The 17,597-nt window shown below is 46.1% G+C and overlaps 1 protein-coding gene across 6 annotated transcripts in view; it reads right to left on the bottom strand.

Annotated features, from left to right (window-relative positions):
- Window positions 1-17,597, bottom strand: part of APBA2 (amyloid beta precursor protein binding family A member 2) — a 734,370-nt gene that overhangs the window by 267,929 nt on the left and 448,844 nt on the right. The gene's annotated exons all lie outside the window — the stretch shown is intronic.

Below are 17,597 nucleotides of genomic sequence, written 5' to 3'. Positions count from 1 at the left end.
TTTCCACCATAATATGCAAATAAAATGTTAAAAAAACAGACAATGTGATTTTCTGGATTTTTTTTCTCAGTTTGTCTCCCATAGTTGAGGTCTACCTATGATGTAAATTACAGACGCCTCTCATCTTTTTAAGTGGTGGAACTTGCACTATTGCTGACTGACTAAATACTTTTTTTCCCCACTGTATTTGCCAGTGTGTTATCGCTGTCAGACGTCTGATGTATTTGTGGCCTACAAAATGTGGAAATTCAGGCCTACATTCAGCTTTAGTTGATGTCTGTTACCCTAGTACGGTACACTATTTTAGTTTACAAAATTAACAAATACAGGTCACATATCGAACAGTGTGGTTTCTTGTTAAAAATACTTCTCTTTCAAGTTGTTACGGCTGCTTCATGACTGTGTTAAATGCTCCAACTCCAACCACCACCATCATCATCTTCTGGCTAGAGGCAGTCACTGCGCACATAGAAAGTCTGAAGAGCAGAGTGTGAATGCTTTTGCGGAGTTGTACTCTGTCTCTGTATTACGAAGGCATGTGCTCCCGCCAATAAACGCGTTACTGCCAGAAAGCGAGGAGCCATGTTCACAGTGACCGCCAGAAAGCGAGTGAGTACAGCCGTGAGTACAGCGCACGTTCGAAGTAGAGAGACAGTTCATGTTCCATGTTCAGCTTTGCAAAATAATAATTAAAGGGTACAGAGGAATGACAGAGGACGTTGGAACGGTCAGCAAGTTACTCCCTCAGCATTTTTCAAAACAAAGCACTCCTTGTGAGAGTCCTCCACGCCTCAGGGCCAGGGCGAAAGTAGAGTGTGAGAAAACTCTCCCCGAACTTTGTCAGTATTCCACTGCCTCTGCTGGAATGGAGTTGTGTCTCTCTCACCTGTACTACTTGCTTGGCCAACAAACTGTGACCTCTTCTGCCAGTGTTTTCAGATGGGAATTGTTTTAATAATTCATTATCAAGAAGGGCCTTATGGTCCTCCAACATTGTACTACACCTGTCTGCCTCTGGAATAAGAGAAATTAAGTTTTCCTTGTAGCGTGGGTCTGGAAGTTTCACCAATCAGTATTCCCTGTCACCCAAAATTTTGAGAACGCGAGGGTAACGGGAAAGGCAGCGGAACATAAACTCAGGCATGCGTGCAAGACTGCTAACAGTCGATACTTCCATGTAATCACCAAGAGGACAACTGACCATGCTCTCCTCCTCCTCCATGTCATCTGGCCTCCACAACTTTCAACAAACCTCAGTAATATCATTGTAAATACATCCTTGTAAATACTTTCTACAATGAGGTGGGGGAGATAAAAACTACAGGGGAATGTAAGTTGCCATGAGCAGGATGTTTTTTGGGGGGTTTAATTATTGTTCTCGTTGTTACTTAGTGTAGATTGTAAGCTGTCACGAGCAGGGTTGTTTTATTTCTGTTTAATTATTGTATTATTGTTATCGTTGTTACTTAGGACTGTTGTGTTTCAAACTGTAAATATGTTGATGCTATATAAATAAGCGTAAATATTTATATTAGAACACAGAGAAGCAGGATGAAGATGTTAATTATGGCGTCATTGCCGCTCACCATCTTGGTGAATTCCTAAAAGTTTTGGAGGATGGTACATATGTCTGACATCCATGTCCACTCTTGAGATCTTATGTGTGAAGTCAGAACTGAATACCAACGGCCTTGTTGATGTTGGTAGTCAAAAACTGCCCTCTTCTGCTCACAAATCCTTTCCAAAATATGCAGTGTAGAGTTCGAATGCATGGGGAGGACATCACACACCAGTCAGTGAGCCAAAAGCTGCAAGCGCTGCAGAATCACGGCAAGGGCGGATGAAGCTGTAGCTGATTTTCTAAAATGGGTACGCAGAGCCTCGTACTTTTCCTATCAGATCTGGCACCTCCGTGTCACTTTTCAGTAGAAGTTGAACAATGAGGTAATCACATGGGCCAGGCATAGAACGTGTGTGAGCTTGCCTCGACACAGAACAGCCACCAGGTTCCAGCCATTGTCATACACGACCATGCCTGCCTGTAGGTTCAGCGGTGTCAGCCACAGATCTGCCTGCTTTTTAAGAGCTGTCCAAAACTCTTCATCATTGTGCGGTTTGTCACCTAATCATATAAGCTTCAGCACAGCCTGTTGCCGCTTGCCTGAGGCAGTGCTGCAGTGCTTCCAGCTTGTGACTGATGTGTTACTTTCGGAGATGGAGGCCGAAGAGGATGCAAAGGAGGAGGAGGTGCAGGAGCTGTCGACTGTGGTTGTAACCCAGATTGATGTAGGGCCAGTAATACTCGGGGTTGGGAGGACATGCACCATCCCAAGGTCGGACTGTGTCCCGGCTTCCACTATGTTAACCTAGTGTGCCTTTAGTGAGATGTACCTTCCCTGACCACAAGCACTTGTCCTAGTGTCTTTAGTTAGGTGGACTTTCCCAATAACAGCATTGTGGAGGGCACGGGTAATGTTGTGGGACACGTGCCTGTGTAATGCCGGGACGGCACACTGGTACAAATAGTCCCACATGTTCGGGGCCTCGGGGTGATCCTCGACTCTGCCGTCTCTTTCAAGATACATATCCAAGCCCTTGGCCACTAAAACTCAAAAACATTTCCAGGATCCGTACATTCCAAGAAACTGCAAAAATGTTTGTGCACGCCCTCATGATCTCCCGCCTACACTATTGCAACCTGCTACTGTCTGGCCTCCCCTCTAGCACTCTTACACCACTCCAATCTATGCTAAACTCTGATGCCCGAGTAAACCAACTGTCCCTCTGTTATTCCCCAGCCTCTCCTCTATGCCGGGCCCTTCACTGCCTTCCAATTGCCCAGAAGCTACAGGTCAAAACCCTAACTATACAAAAAACTCCGGCACACTAAGAGTCCAAAAAGAATTTAACTAATTCATATATTTTTTATTATTCAAAATGGGATTTCCAAAAGTAAAGAAGATCGTTCTTGCAACATTTCAAGCGCAAGCAGATGAGAAATGTGTGAATTTAGTACTGTGGCATTGGCTGCTTATTTCCGCTTGTGTTCCAAAGAATGGGGTATGGACAAAAGAACGCTGCGCTGGGACAACGACGTGGATGTGCTTGTTGATGGTGCTAGTTGAGTTTGTGTGCAACTGCAGATGCAGGGCATGAGGCATCTTTGCATGCACCATGGATAGGGGATTTGCTTGCACGCACAACATTGGAAGAAGCAGTGGTATCACCCGCAGACACTGTTCATGGTCATGGAGCCTTGTGTTCAACCAACAAAGTTGGGTGCTTTGCTGCCATGTGCTTGATCATGCTTGTGGTGGTTAGGATGGGAGTTTTGCTACCCTGCTGATGCGGGCCTGGCTGTTGGTGCAAATGGCCGTCTGGGGGTTATAAGCAGAGTCTTTAAAAAAACCTGGGTGTTACGGGCACATTCAGTGTCACCCTCTCCCAAACGACCTCCTCACCTCGACCACGGTTTTTCGGTGTTCCCCAACGCTCAGTTCTAGGACCCCTACTTTTCTCCATCTACACCTTCGGCCTGGGACAGCTGATGTAATGGCATAGTTTGCAATATCATCAGTACGCCGATGACATGCAGATCTACCTATCTATACCTGACATTACCTCCTTACTGACCCAAATCACACGTCTTGCCGCTATTTGATCCTTCTTTTATGCTTGCTTTCAAAAAGTGGACATAGATAAAACAGAATACATAATCTTTCAACCATATCAGGCTAAATAGTCATGAGAGCTGTGTATGCATCATTTGGTACAACTTTAGTAAGAGGGAAAGTTTGCCCAAGAGAAAATTATTTTCCAGACATTCACAGCCTTTTTCTGCACATTTTTTGCAGCTGTGATCTTCATCTTCTTGGTGTGTGTGTGGTAAATTAATTTCAAAGTCGTCATCAATACCATCAACGTCCATATCTTGTAAAGAAGAAATCTGGTGTTTCCCAGGGTCGTGGTTATCTATGCTTAGTGCCATTCTTTTAACAGTGTTCGTTACACTAGAACAAATAATTTGCGACTGTGACATTTGGATATTATTGGTAACATGTATGGGTGTAGATGAAGAAGCTTGTGCCACGTGTGTGTTTATAGTTACGGACGGTGCACTACTCTTTTTTGAAATCTTATAATTTTGCATTAAAGCATATGACACGCAATAACACAGTCTGACACATTTTCCAGACAAGTACCACTAATACAAAATCGATTAATACATTTTCATTTTACGAAAACAGGATTCTTACCCAATAACCAACCCTCCCTCACCCCAGTCCCTTACCCATTATCCAATACAACCAACTGACAACATGACTTCTTGAAAATTGTCCAACAGTACATGTAAAAGTCCTTCCAGAAGCAACTAAACGACCCCCATTCTACTCTGCAATAACTCAGCAGATGCCACGCCTGGGTAATCTAGCCATCCACCCCACACATTTTCAAATCTTGTATTCTGACCTCTCTTGATGTGGATATTCCTATCCATAAGGAAAATAAAATTAATGTTATTAATAAATTCCTTTTTCACTGGTGGTTTTTCAGCCAACCAGTAAATCGCAATAAGCTTTCTCACAGCAAACAATCTCGCTATAATCAGCCTTCCACATTCAGCCGTAGCAATATCATCCATACAACCCAGAAGGCAAGTCAGCTGGTTACGCACCACATTTACCCCTGTCACCTCTTGAATCAAGTTACGAACCTTCACCCAAAAGGGTTGGAGGCGAGCGCATGACCACATCATATGTATGAAATCTGCATCATCGTCACCTTGGGCATTTTGAGTCACCTCTCAGTCCTGCCTTCCTCATCCATGCCGTGGTCCTGTACAACCTATATACCAGGTATAACTCCGACACCCACTTAGCCTCACTCAAGACACCATGGGGATGTATTGAAGTATAGACTCCCACTGGGACTCCGACAAAGGACCCATGTCCGCCACCCATTTTTCATTTAGCCTTAACGGATGTTTCAATAAAAAGGTATCGATCAGACCCCTGTACATCATGGTAATGAACCCCCTCATACTCCTCTGAGACCCGATAAGATTCAACAAGCTATCAGAGTGCAGAATCAGGCGTGACCCCTCCTTTTGAAAATTTAGGGCATGTCTCAACTGCAAATATTGAAAGAACATCTTCTGGGACAAAGGAAACTCAGTCCTAAGTGTCTCTTATGTTTTAATAACATCCCCATCAAGCAACTGAGACATGAACCAAATGCCAATGCGCCTCCACTGACCAAACCCCGCAATCTCTTGAGCTCTACCAACTTAGGATCAAACCAAATTGGCTTATATCTCATAAATTCCGTTACTCCCCTCCAATACTTAAGTTTCTGCCAGACTTTCCCCATCATAGCTATTGTTGGGAATTGCTTGGGGTTAATTCTGAATGTGCCTGCTTCCAGACTTGCTAACAATGGGCCTTTTCCTACCACGTTTTCAATGATTATCTCCGCTTAAGCGCTCTGTTCCGGTTCTCCCCAACTTACCATACTATATGCTGGCATTGAGATGCTATATAGTAAATCCATGGATTGGGGACCAACAAACTATCCTCAGCAGATGTTCCAATTTGATGCCCGCCAGGAAATCGTTCCAAATTAAGTCCCGAAATAGAGTCTTGATCCTATAAAATTTACTCTGAGGCAGCCACACTGGAGCATTATGCAATATGTATAGGAGCTGAGGCATAAGTATCATTTTGATCAAATTTTCTCTTCTTGCAACTGACAGAAATAGCTTCTTCCAGGCCCCAATCTTCTGCTTGAACTTCACAAGCATAGGAGTCAGGTTGAGCCGCGCATAGGAGTCAGGTTGAGCCGCATATAGTCCTCTATTTTGTCCGAAACCATGATGCCCAGATATTGAAACTCATGTACTACCCTTAAGGGAACCCCATGGTCTAGTGTCAGAGGTGCCGCCGCGTCCATGGGCAACAACACAGACTTATCCCAATTAATAGATAATCTGGAAAGAGCCCCCAATTTTTTATTGCTGTTCATAACAGCACCCAAAGACTACTACGCATCTTCCAAAAACAGTAAGGGTACCGTCATACATAACGATATCGTTAACGATATCGTTGCTTTTTGTGTCGTAGCAACGATATCGTTAACTAAATCGTTATGTGTGACAGCGACCAACGATCAGGCCCCTGCTGGTAGATCGTTGGTTGCTGGGGAAAGTCCAGCACTTTATTTTGTCGCTGGATCTCCCACTGACATCGCTGAATCGGCGTGTGTGACGCCGATTCAGCGATGTCGTCACTGGTAACCAGGGTAAACATCGGGTTACTAAGCGCAGGGCCGCGCTTAGTAACCCGATGTTTACCCTGGGTACCGTTGTAAATGTAAAAAAACAAACACTACATACTTACATTCCTGGTATCTGGTCATGTCCCCCGCCGTCAGCTTCCCGCACTGACTGGTGAGCGCCGGCCGGCCGGCCGTAAAGCACGCTGTACTTTCTCTTCAAAGCAACAATATGTGTCGAGTCTCTCTGTGCCGCCAGTATTCTAGAATGGAGATGACCCCCCCTTGTCCCCTCCTCGTGCACTCCTCTTTAAACTCAGTTTTTCACAAGCATCCATCAGTTTGTTTGGTTTTCCTCCAACACCGATCTGCTTTCTATAATTCAGCATCTCACGAACATGTTGCTCTTTGCCCGTTAGACAGACATGTGCGTCTTTGGTTTGGCAACATATTTTTGACAGGCATTTTTTAGGCCGAGTCAAACACGCGCATCTGTGACACTGATCTTCTGATGCATGTAAAGAAGCTGCGGAGACACCATCACGTGTTTCTCGACGCAAGCAGTGAATAGCCAGGCCTTTCCCCGGGAAGGAACAACCACGGGAAGGGCAGCATCCTATGAAGGAAAGCCACCTATGCCAAGCATGGTATCCATCCACAGACAGCTGTTTCGGGGTTTTTGCCCCTCATCAGTGTGGAGTAGGAATCTGGCTATTAGGAGCAGTGCCTACTAAAAAGGCTATAAAGGCACAGACGATTGGCCTCGGGGAGACCAAAACATCCAACACTGTGGAGACACCATCACGTGTTTCTCAACGCAGTGATTCCAGAACACTGCCCCCATCCCTTATGGGAAATATGCAGATGCATGTAAAGAAGCTGCGGAGACACCATCACGTGTTTCTCGACGCAAGCAGTGAATAGCCAGGCCTTTCCCCGATGAGGGGCAAAAACCCCGAAACAGCTGTCTGTGGATGGATACCATGCTTGGCATAGGTGGCTTTCCTTCATAGGATGCTGCCCTTCCCGTGGTTGTTCCTTCCCAGGGAAAGGCCTGGCTATTCACTGCTTGCGTCGAGAAACACGTGATGGTGTCTCCGCAGCTTCTTTACATGCATCTGCATATTTCCCATAAGGGATGGGGGCAGTGTTCTGGAATCACTGCGTTGAGAAACACGTGATGGTGTCTCCGCGGTGTTGGATGTTTTGGTCTCCCCGAGGCCAATCATCTGTGCTTTTATAACCGATCTTCTGATGGGCATGAAACACATTCTGGTAATTGGTGGTGGCTAAACGACTAATCATTGTAGGCTGTATCCTTGATATTATACCTCCCATAGCCACCACTGTTATTAATCATGTACATTCCAATTCCTGTCATCACTATGCCCCTTTTCCTGACCACTTTATCCAACGATTCGTCCGCCATATTTTTACTACAAACCTGCACCATCCCAGCAGCAACTGTGTACGAAACCACTTTACAGTTTTGCAAGGTGTTTATGATGCCCGTAAACAATTTTTTTAGAAAACTTGCCACCCCATAGGGAAATGTTTGTCAGACCATGCACTTAGTGTATGGGCATTACAAGTGTAGGAGACAGAATCATTTACATTGGGCTTAGGGTTTAATGAGGCCTTCAGCAATGTCTCCTCATATTCCACTACTAGAACACCATGGTTCACGTGTTCCCTGCTGCTACAGAAAGTCAATTTTTGGGAAAGGGTGTCTAGGATCCACATGAACAATTTTTTACAAATTAACCACCTAGGAGCAAATGCTTGTCAGGTCAGGCACTCCATTACAAGTCTAAGAGGCCCACACCCCTATATTGGGCCTACTTCTTAACTCTGTCCCCTGCAATGTGTCCTTTACCTGCCACTAGGTGACCAGGGCTAAAATTGCTCTGTACAGTGCATTTTGGGCAAGAGGGCTGTGATGGCACTCTTTTATTTTTTTAAAAAAAGGACCCCACATTGGGGAATTGTGCATGACATTACATTGGGCCTACTTCTTCATTCTGTCTCCTGCTATGTGTCCTTTAACTGCCACTACATCACCAGGGTTAACATGCTCTGTAAGGTGCATTTTGGGCTAGGGGTCTGTGATGGCACTATTTTAATAAGTCCAAAAAGGACACCACATTGGGGAATAGGGCATGGCATTCCATTGGGCCTTCTTCTTAAAGGGAACCTGTCACCCCCCCTCAGGCGTTTGTAACTAAAAAAGCCACCTTGTGCAGCACAAATGCTGCATTCTGAAAAGGTGGCTTTTTTAGTTATGATGCCTGCACACACTGAAATAAACATTTATAAAATGTGCCCCTTCACACCCTGAAATTTTCCCGGAGGCGGGTCTTTCCCTCCTAATCAGACGCAGCACAGCCTGTGTGCGCCGGGCGCCGCCTCCTCTTGCTACATTATCGCCCCCGGCGCCTGCGCTGTAAGGACAAAGGGCAGCGCCACTGCGCACGCCCAGAGAAAAAATTTAATGCGCAGGCGCCAGGGACGATAATGAGGCAAGAGGAGGCGGCACCCGGCGCACACAGGTCCAGAGTGACGGCTGTGCTGCGTCTGATTAGGAGGGAAAGACCCACCTCCGGGAACATTTCAGGGTATGAGGGGGCACATTTTATAAACATTTATTTCAGTGTGTGCAGGCATCATAACTAAAAGAGCCACCTTGTCAGAATGCAGCATTTGTGCTGCACAAGGTGGCTCTTTTAATTATAAATGCCTGAGGGGGTGACAGGTTCCCTTTAACTCGGTCTCCTGCAATGTGTCCTTTAACTGCCACTAGATCACCAGGGTAAACGTGCTATGTACTGTTATAGGCGGTGAATTTTAGGCAAGGGGACTACGATGGCACTAGTATATTTTCAAATAAGGTACCCCACATTGGTGAAACCACATCTTTGTTGGCAAAGACTTCATAACATTTGTGTACCTTAAAGAGCTCCCTTAAAAAGCTCCTTTTGTGTTGCCTGTTTGCTCACAATGGACACAATACAGTTCATATAAATTTGATAAAGGAATGCTGTTATTTTGGCTCTGTAGTTCATTACAAATATTTCTTTGTCGACTACACTAGTTTCTCTCCTTGAGAGCCATAACTTTGGCTGCCTCAAATGTACAAATGGCAAATATACAAATTGCGATTTGTAAACAAGATTTAAATATTGTTTACACATAGCTGCATTTCTTGTAAAACATTTAAAGATGTGACAGACAAAGCTCGTAGTGACAGAATCTTGATAAATGTTTGTTTATTCACTTCACAAACAGTTCTAAGCCTCTATATGTTTGCTGCTTGTCATTGTAAAACAGTAAGGTTTACAGAAACTATCTAAATCCTTGTGGCTTTTATTTTCTAGGGGTTTATGGCCCCTCGTCTGATGAGTCCATGATATCTCAGTTAAATCCAACCTTGAAAAGTGGCCACTTGAGGGTGTGGGTGAAACTAGAGTTACTACATAGTGTAAATCACTATATAAAACCAGAGAAACATGACTAAGACAGATGCCAAAAATGGGGTACTTGTACATGTACAGTGTGCTGACACCTGCATAATTGGGGACGCCCATGCAGTGTAGGTAATCTCCCAGTGGTTCTCTGATTTGGGGTTGCTTCTCTGATATTCCAGACGGATGATGTTTAAAAGCCTCTTGGTGATGACCTAAGTATACTGTATGTAGTGAATCTTCATATATACGTATAATCACTATATTTATTTAATCCTTATATGTACTTATTAACCTGTGTATGTTAACATATACAAAAGTGTACGCACTCACACTATTCAGTCATACTATTCCTTGAATTTTGTTGTTAGCAATAAAATTGCCCTGTATTGCAAGTATTAGCCTTTTTAAAGCCATATCTGAAACTTGCTGTTAACAACATGGCAAATAAAATTGCCAAATTCTTCTGTAAATAATTGTGAAAAAAGGGAACCATTGTACCATTACAAAATACTAGTGGATTTTCATAGGCCCATCCAGTGTGTGGGTTCCGAGGCCTAATGGGGTGCATATGACTATGCACAGGGTTGGCCTTCCCGCCAATGTGTAAAACCAAGGAGTACGGGAGTATAAAATGCAAATTGTGAAGTGGATTTTCATGGGCCCATCCAGTATGTGGGTTCCAAGGCCTAATGGGGTGCATATGACTATGCAGCAGGGCTGGCCTTGCCGCCAATGTGTAAAACCAAGGAGTACGGGAGTACTAAATGCAAATTGTGAAGTGGATTTTCATGGGCCCATCCAGTATGTGGGTTCCAAGGCCTAATGGGGTGCATATGACTATGCAGCAGGGCTGGCCTTGCTGCCAATGTGTAAAACAAATGAGTACAGAGTACAAAATGCATATCGTGAAGTGGATTTTCATAGGCACATCCAGTATGTGGGTTTCGAGGTCTAAAGGGGTGCATATGACTATGCAGCAGGGCTGGCCTTGCCGCCAATGTGTAAAACCAAGGAGTACGAGAGTACTAAATGCATGTTGTGAAGTGGATATTCATGGGCCCATCCAGTATGTGGGTTTCAAGGCCTAATGGGGTTCATATGACTATGCAGCAGGGCTGGCAAAGTGTACTGTAAAACAAAGGAGTACCAAGTACAAATGCATATTGTGAAGTGGATTTTCATGTGTCCATCCAGTATGTGGGTTCAAAGGCTTATTGGGGTGCATATGAATTGGTAGCAGGGCAGGCATTGAATTCAATGCAACATTTTTTCAGGTGTCCCCCCTGGACATCTTATGACAGGGGTATTGTGGTGCGTCGTAATTCTTGGCAGCCCATTCACTCAAAGCACAGGCATTAAACAGCTTAGGAGGCCCATTGTTTCATAATGGCCCTTTAAGAAGATTAATGCCGCCTGATGCACCAGTAAAAATAGGCTCTGTGAATTTAAGAGTCCCTCCTTTGTAAATGAAACAAGATGGGTCTGCTTATGTGTCACACACCACATGGCCAGCTAGGGGTGTTAAATGTTACAATGACATTTCCCAGTGAAAGCATTTGTAGTGGTTGAAAGCAATGTTAAAGTTGAAAAACGCTTCAACAACGCTGCGTCTGAACTAAGCCTAAGTGGGGAGGAAATTTTTGGTCTGGGGTTAAATATTTGGCCTTACAGGTAAGTCATGAACCTGCTGTTAGGAGTCGAGTTTCCTCTGCTGCACAGGGGGAATCTCGATCCGTGTCTGCTGCGGTCTCCCATTCTGCTTCGGCCGCAGTGGGCTCTGCTCAGCGGAGGCGTCGCTCCCAGCGTCTTGCTGGGACTGATTCTGTGCAGGGGGTTACTGCTGCCTTTTCTGGCTCTCCTGTTGTGCCCTGCACTGATCTGCGGCGAGCGGGCTTCTCTGGGACTAAGTCCTTATTTGCACACACTGAGCATGCCCAGGGCAAGATCTCCCGTTGGAGATCGAGGGTCACATGCTCAGGCACTGCAGCACATCCCATTGGTCCTCTTGGCAGGTCCTGAAAGGGCAAAACTTCTGTAGCTGCTTCCTGTGCTGCAACTATATAAACTGCGCATGACCGCACAGCCATGCGCTAGTATTGTCTTGTTATAATGTGTGTGTGTAGATGGATGTATGTCGATGGATGAAAGCTCCTAAGTATCCCTCCCTAGTGTTGTTGACTGCTCGCGGATGATGGTAGCTATCTAGCGCCCAACTAGCCATCTGCACGTTACAGACATCACAGCGTCCAGTTGCTGTGTCTGCCAGTACGGCGCCGTGCGCTTCCTCTGCGCTTTCCTTACCCAAGCCTGGGTGGTTAGTGGCGTCCGTCAGTGTGGCACCGCATGCACTCTCGTGCCTCTATACACTATTTTATAGTTTCCTTACACACCCAGTTGCGGTGTTGTGCCAGCAAGTGGTCTAATCGGACTTCAATCCTGAGTTGGGGTTGTGTTCGCTGACTTCTTGCTCGCGCTCTATGTGCGGTACCGCGGTCCTGTGATGCAACAGGATCGCTTCCTTCACGCAGGGTGAAGTTAACCCGTGCGTGTATACTTATAGTACCGCCATATAGTCCGTCTTACTAGCAGCAGGGTTTATACCTGCACGGTGGACCTCGGACTGCGAACGCACCTAGTTTCATATCATCTATACTTGGTGCGTTCCGCCAGTCCCTAACATAATACTAGCGCCAAGGTCTGGCTAGTAAATGGTGGACATTCAGCAATCTTTGCGGTATATCCAGCAGCTGGAGGGTAGGTTGACTTCTCTCGAGAGCTCAACCTCAGCTGTGGATGTTACCGCAGTTGCTGTACAGGCTGCTAGCGTGGCTGCAGCAACCTTGTCCACTGCCACCCCTGTTCCGACAATTTGTCGCCTCCCGTTGCCAGAAAAATTTTCTGGAGATTGCAAAACTTGTAGGGGATTCGTGAGTCAGTGCTCTATCCACCTCGAGCTCCTGGCTGCACGTTTTCCTACAGAGCGGGCTAAGGTGGGATTTATTGTCTCTCTCTTGTCGGACAGGGCGTTGGAGTGGGCTACGCCGCTGTGGGAGCGTGGTGATCATGTGGTGCAGAGTGCTCCGTTGTTTCTGAGCACTCTGAAAAAGGTCTTTTTAGGACCTCAAGTCACCCATGACACAGCGCTCCAACTACTGGCATTAACTCAGGGTGAGTCCTTGGTCAGCCATTTTTCCGTCCGCTTCCGTACTTTAGCTTCTGAGCTGGAGTGGTCGGATAAAGCCCTTATCCCCATATTTTGGAGGGGCCTGGCTGATCACGTTAAGGACGCTCTGGCCACTAGGGAGATTCCTGCCACACTGGAGGAGTTAATAACTGTCTCTACTTGTATTGACCTCCGTTTTAACCCCTTCCCGACCTTTGACGCATACGCTGCGTCATGAAAGTCGGTGCCATTCCGACCCATGACGCAGCATATGCGTCATGGAAAGATCGCGTCCCTGCAGATCGGGTGAAAGGGTTAACTCCCATTTCACCCGATCTGCAGGGACAGGGGGAGTGGTAGTTTAGCCCAGGGGGGGTGGCTTCACCCCCTCGTGGCTACGATCGCTCTGATTGGCTGTTGAAAGTGAAACTGCCAATCAGAGCGATTTGTAATATTTCAGCTAAAAAAATGGTGAAATATTACAATCCAGCCATGGCCGATGCTGCAATATCATCGGCCATGGCTGGACACACTAATGTGCACCCACCCCACTCCTCCGATCGCCCCCCCAGCCCCCCGATCTGTGGTCTGCTCCCCTCGGTCCTGTGCTCCGCTCCCCCGTCCTCCCGCCCGCTCCCCCCGTGCTCCAATCACACCCCCGTGCTCCAATCAAACCCCCCCCGCACTCCGATCCCGCCCCCCCGCACAGCGACCCCCCCCCCACACAGCGATCCCCCCCGTGCTCCGATCCACCCGCCCGCACAGCGATCCCCCACTCCGTGCTCCAATCCACCCCCCCGTGTTCCGATCCCCCCCCCGTGCTCGACACCCCCCCGTGCCCTGATCTCCCCCCCCTTATACTTACCTGGCCTCCCGGGGACCGTCCGTCTTCTTTCCTGGGCGCCGCCATCTTCCAAAATGGCGGGCGCATGTGCAGTGCGCCCGCCGAATCTGCCGGCCGGCAGATTCGTTCCAGAGTGAATTTTGATCACTGAGATAGGTTATATCTCAGTGATCAAAATAAAAAAAAAAAGTAAATGACCCCCCCCCCTTTGTCACCCCCATAGGTAGGGACAATAAAAAAATATTTTTTTTTTTTTCCACTAAGGTTGGGGTAAGAACTAGGGTTAGGGTTAGGGGTAGGGTTAGGGTTAGGGGTAGGGTTAGGGGTAGGGTTAGGGTTAGGGGTAGGGTTAGGGGTAGGGTTAGGGTTAGGGTTAGGGTTTCGGTATGTGCACACGTATTCTGGTTCTCTGCAGATTTTTCCGCTGCGGATTTGATAAATCCGCAGTGCTAAACCGCTGCGGATTTATGGCGGATTTACCATGTTTTTTCTGCGCATTTCAATGCGGTTTTACAACAGCGATTTTCTATTTGAGCAGTTGTAAAACCGCTGCGGAATCCGCAGAAAGAAGTGACATGCTGCGGAATGTAAACCGCTGCGTTTCCGTGCAGTTTTTCCGCAGCATGTGTACAGCGATTTTTGTTTCCCATAGGTTTACATTGAACTGTAAACTCATGGGAAACTGCTGCGGATCCGCAGCGTTTTCCGCAGCGTGTGCACATACCTTTAGACTTAAATGGTGCTGAAAAATCTCATACGAATCCGCAATGTTGGCACATAGCCTTAGGGCTAAGGTTGGGTTGGAATTAGGGTTGTGGTTAGGGTTAGGGGTGTGTTGGGGTTACGGGTGTGTTGGGGTTAGGGTTGTAATTAGGGTTACGGCTACAGTTGGGATTAGGGTTAGGGGTGTGTTGGGGTGTGTTGGAGTTAGAATTGAGGGGTTTCCACTGTTTAGGCACATCAGGGGGTCTCCAAACGCAACATGGCGCCACCATTGATTCCAGCCAATCTTGTATTCAAAAAGTCAAATGGTGCTCCCTCACTTCCGAGCCCCGACGTGCACCCAAACAGTGGTTTACCCCCACATATGGGGTACCAGCATACTCAGGACAAACTGCGCAACAATTACTGGGGTCCAATTTCTCCTGTTACCCTTGTGAAAATAAAGAAATGCTTGCTAAAACATCATTTTTGAGGAAAGAAAAATGATTTTTTATTTTCACGGCTCTGCGTTGTAAACGTCTGTGAAGCACTTGGGGGTTCAAAGTGCTCACCACATATCTAGATAAGTTCCTTGGCGGGTCTAGTTTCTAAAATGGGGTCACTTGTGGGGGGTTTCTACTGTTTAGGCACACCAGGGGCTCTGCAAACGCAATGTGACGCCCGCAGACCATTCCATCAAAGTCTGCATTTCAAAAGTCACTACTTCCCTTCTGAGCCCCGACGTGTGCCCAAACAGTGGTTTACCCCCACACATGGGGTATCAGCGTACTCAGGAGAAACTGGACAACAACTTTTGGTGTCCAATTTCTCCTGTAACCCTTGGGAAAATAAAAAATTCTGGGCTAAATAATTATTTTTGAGGAAAGAAAACGTATTTATTATTTTCACGGCTCTGCATTATAAACTTCTATGAAGCACTTGGGGGTTCAAAGTGCTCACCACACATCTAGATAAGTTCCTTTCGGGGTCTAGTTTCCAAAATGGGGTCACTTGTGGGGGGTTTCTACTGTTAAGCCACATCAGGGGCTCTGCAAACGCAACGTGACGCCCACAGAGCATTCCATCAAAGTCTGCATTTCAAAATGTCACTACTTCACTTCCGAGCCCCGGCATGTGCCCAAACAGTGGTTTACCCCCACATATGGGGTATCAGCGTACTCAGGAGAAACTGGACAACAACTTTTGGGGTCAAATTTCTCCTGTTACCCTTGGGAAAATAAAAAAATTGCAGGCTAAAAGATCATTTTTGAGAAAATATTTTTTTTTTTTATTTTCGTGTCTCTGCGTTATAAACTTCTGTGAAGCACTTGGGGGTTCAAAGTCCTCACCACACATCTAGATTAGTTCCTTTGGGGGTCTAGTTTCCAAAATGGGGTCATTTCTGGGGGATCTCCAATGTTTAGGCACACAGGGGCTCTCCAAACGTGACATGGTGTCCGCTAATGATTGGAGCTAATTTTCCATTTAAAAAGCCAAATGGCGTGCCATCCCTTCCGAGCCCTGCCGTGCGCCCAAACAGTGGTTTACCCCCACATATGGGGTATCAGCGTACTCAGGACAAACTGGACAACAATATTTGGGGTCCAATTTCTCCTATTATCCTTGGCAAAATAGGAAATTCCAGGCTAAAAAATCATTTTTGAGGAAAGAAAAATTATTTATTTTCATGGCTCTGCGTTATAAACTTCTGTGAAGCACATGGGGGTTTAAAGTGCTCACTATGCATCTAGATAAGTTCCTTGGGGCGTCTAGTTTCCAAAATGGGGTCACTTGTGGGGGAGCTCCAATTTTTAGGCACACGGGGGCTCTCCAAACGTGACATGGTGTCCGCTAAAGAGTGGAGCCAATTTTTGATTCAAAAAGTCAAATGGCGCTCCTTCCCTTCCAAGCCCTGCCATGCGCCCAAACAGTGGTTTACCCCCACATATGAGGTATCAGCGTACTCAGGACAAATTGGACAACAACTTTCGTGGTTCAGTTTCTCCTTTTACCATTGGGAAAATAAAAAAATGTTACTAAAATATAATTTTTGTGACTAAAAAGTTAAATGTTCATTTTTTCCTTCCATGTTGCTTCTGCTGCTGTGAAGCACCTGAAGGGTTAATAAACTTCTTGAATGTGGTTTTGAGTACCTTGAGGGGTGCAGTTTTTAGAATGGTGTCACTTTTGGGTATTTTCAGCCATATAGACCCCTCAAACTGACTTCAAATGTGAGGTGGTCCCTAAAAAAAATGGTTTTGTAAATTTCGTTGTAAAAATGACAAATCGCTGGTCAAATTTTAACCCTTATAACTTCCTAACAAAAAAAAATTTTGTTTCCAAAATTGTGCTGATGTAAAGTAAACATGTGGGAAATGTTATTTATTAACTATTTTGTGTCACATATCTCTCTGGTTTAACAGAATAAAAATTCAAAATGTGAAAATTGCGAAATTTTCTAAATTTTCGCCAAATTTCCGTTTTTATCACAAATAAACGCAGAATTTGTTGACCTAAATTTACCAATAACATGAAGCCCAATATGTCATGAAAAAACAATCTCAGAACCGCTAGGATCCGTTGAAGCGTTCCTGAGTTATTACCTCATAAAGGGACACTGGTCAGAATTGCAAAAAACGGCAAGGTCTTTAAGGTCAAAATAGGCTGGGTCATGAAGGGGTTAATGAGCGGAGGTTAGAGCGAGCCCAGTGTAGGCAGAGGTTTCGGCTGGCTCCTACCTTCGCCAAACCTTTGGAATCTCCAATCCAGGCATCTGAGTCACATGAGGCCTTAGAGGTGACACGAGCGGGATCCAAATCTCAGTCCGCCCGTGCACATAGGGTCCGACATGTTTGCCAGCAGTCAGGACATCTTGCCTCCAAGGGTCCTCAGCGGTCGGGGAAACGTCAGCGTCTAGTGGCAGTTGGAGGAGGTACACTAGACACGGCGACGTTTGCCTCAAAGTTGTCCTTCAAGGGAACAATTACCATAGGCCCATCCACTCTTATGGTCGAGCTATGCGTGGATTCTGGGGCAGAGGGTAATTTTATGTCTTCCTCTTTTGCCCAGCGTCACGCAATACCCTTGGTGATGCTCGCCAAGCCTGTGACCGTTCGAGTGGTAAATGGGTCAACACTACCCTCACAGATTACCC

This window comes from Ranitomeya imitator, chromosome 4 (genome assembly GCF_032444005.1).
Source record: "Ranitomeya imitator isolate aRanImi1 chromosome 4, aRanImi1.pri, whole genome shotgun sequence".
NCBI lineage: Eukaryota > Metazoa > Chordata > Amphibia > Anura > Dendrobatidae > Ranitomeya > Ranitomeya imitator.
This window is presented reverse-complemented; position numbering and strand designations above follow the sequence as displayed.